We start from the raw sequence: 2,500 nt of genomic DNA, 5'->3' as shown, positions 1-2,500 counted from the left end.
GGTTAGGGTTAGGGTTAGGGTTAGGGTTAGGGTTAGGGTTAGGGTTAGGGTTAGGGTTAGGGTTAGGGTTAGGGTTAGGGTTAGGGTTAGGGTTAGGGTTAGGGTTAGGGTTAGGGTTAGGGTTAGGGTTAGGGTTAGGGTTAGGGTTAGGGTTAGGGTTAGGGTTAGGGTTAGGGTTAGGGTTAGGGTTAGGGTTAGGGTTAGGGTTAGGGTTAGGGTTAGGGTTAGGGTTAGGGTTAGGGTTAGGGTTAGGGTTAGGGTTAGGGTTAGGGTTAGGGTTAGGGTTAGGGTTAGGGTTAGGGTTAGGGTTAGGGTTAGGGTTAGGGTTAGGGTTAGGGTTAGGGTTAGGGTTAGGGTTAGGGTTAGGGTTAGGGTTAGGGTTAGGGTTAGGGTTAGGGTTAGGGTTAGGGTTAGGGTTAGGGTTAGGGTTAGGGTTAGGGTTAGGGTTAGGGTTAGGGTTAGGGTTAGGGTTAGGGTTAGGGTTAGGGTTAGGGTTAGGGTTAGGGTTAGGGTTAGGGTTAGGGTTAGGGTTAGGGTTAGGGTTAGGGTTAGGGTTAGGGTTAGGGTTAGGGTTAGGGTTAGGGTTAGGGTTAGGGTTAGGGTTAGGGTTAGGGTTAGGGTTAGGGTTAGGGTTAGGGTTAGGGTTAGGGTTAGGGTTAGGGTTAGGGTTAGGGTTAGGGTTAGGGTTAGGGTTAGGGTTAGGGTTAGGGTTAGGGTTAGGGTTAGGGTTAGGGTTAGGGTTAGGGTTAGGGTTAGGGTTAGGGTTAGGGTTAGGGTTAGGGTTAGGGTTAGGGTTAGGGTTAGGGTTAGGGTTAGGGTTAGGGTTAGGGTTAGGGTTAGGGTTAGGGTTAGGGTTAGGGTTAGGGTTAGGGTTAGGGTTAGGGTTAGGGTTAGGGTTAGGGTTAGGGTTAGGGTTAGGGTTAGGGTTAGGGTTAGGGTTAGGGTTAGGGTTAGGGTTAGGGTTAGGGTTAGGGTTAGGGTTAGGGTTAGGGTTAGGGTTAGGGTTAGGGTTAGGGTTAGGGTTAGGGTTAGGGTTAGGGTTAGGGTTAGGGTTAGGGTTAGGGTTAGGGTTAGGGTTAGGGTTAGGGTTAGGGTTAGGGTTAGGGTTAGGGTTAGGGTTAGGGTTAGGGTTAGGGTTAGGGTTAGGGTTAGGGTTAGGGTTAGGGTTAGGGTTAGGGTTAGGGTTAGGGTTAGGGTTAGGGTTAGGGTTAGGGTTAGGGTTAGGGTTAGGGTTAGGGTTAGGGTTAGGGTTAGGGTTAGGGTTAGGGTTAGGGTTAGGGTTAGGGTTAGGGTTAGGGTTAGGGTTAGGGTTAGGGTTAGGGTTAGGGTTAGGGTTAGGGTTAGGGTTAGGGTTAGGGTTAGGGTTAGGGTTAGGGTTAGGGTTAGGGTTAGGGTTAGGGTTAGGGTTAGGGTTAGGGTTAGGGTTAGGGTTAGGGTTAGGGTTAGGGTTAGGGTTAGGGTTAGGGTTAGGGTTAGGGTTAGGGTTAGGGTTAGGGTTAGGGTTAGGGTTAGGGTTAGGGTTAGGGTTAGGGTTAGGGTTAGGGTTAGGGTTAGGGTTAGGGTTAGGGTTAGGGTTAGGGTTAGGGTTAGGGTTAGGGTTAGGGTTAGGGTTAGGGTTAGGGTTAGGGTTAGGGTTAGGGTTAGGGTTAGGGTTAGGGTTAGGGTTAGGGTTAGGGTTAGGGTTAGGGTTAGGGTTAGGGTTAGGGTTAGGGTTAGGGTTAGGGTTAGGGTTAGGGTTAGGGTTAGGGTTAGGGTTAGGGTTAGGGTTAGGGTTAGGGTTAGGGTTAGGGTTAGGGTTAGGGTTAGGGTTAGGGTTAGGGTTAGGGTTAGGGTTAGGGTTAGGGTTAGGGTTAGGGTTAGGGTTAGGGTTAGGGTTAGGGTTAGGGTTAGGGTTAGGGTTAGGGTTAGGGTTAGGGTTAGGTTAGGGTTAGGGTTAGGGTTAGGGTTAGGGTTAGGGTTAGGGTTAGGGTTAGGGTTAGGGTTAGGGGTTAGGGTTAGGGTTAGGGTTAGGGTTAGGGTTAGGGTTAGGGTTAGGGTTAGGGTTAGGGTTAGGGTTAGGGTTAGGGTTAGGGTTAGGGTTAGGGTTAGGGTTAGGGTTAGGGTTAGGGTTAGGGTTAGGGTTAGGGTTAGGGTTAGGGTTAGGGTTAGGGTTAGGGTTAGGGGTTAGGGTTAGGGTTAGGGTTAGGGTTAGGGTTAGGGTTAGGGTTAGGGTTAGGGTTAGGGTTAGGGTTAGGGTTAGGGTTAGGGTTAGGGTTAGGGTTAGGGTTAGGGTTAGGGTTAGGTTAGGGTTAGGGTTAGGGTTAGGGTTAGGGTTAGGGTTAGGGTTAGGGTTAGGTTAGGGTTAGGGTTAGGGTTAGGGTTAGGGTTAGGGTTAGGGTTAGGGTTAGGGTTAGGGTTAGGGTTAGGGTTAGGGTAGGGTTAGGGTTAGGGTTAGGGTTAGGGTTAGGGTTAGGGTTAGGGTTAGGGTTAGGGTTAGGGTTAGGGTTAGGGTTAGGGTTAG

The sequence above is a fragment of the Sardina pilchardus genome, chromosome 5 (genome assembly GCF_963854185.1).
Source record: "Sardina pilchardus chromosome 5, fSarPil1.1, whole genome shotgun sequence".
Taxonomy (NCBI): Eukaryota; Metazoa; Chordata; class Actinopteri; order Clupeiformes; family Clupeidae; genus Sardina; species Sardina pilchardus.
Note: the sequence above shows the minus strand (reverse complement) of the source record.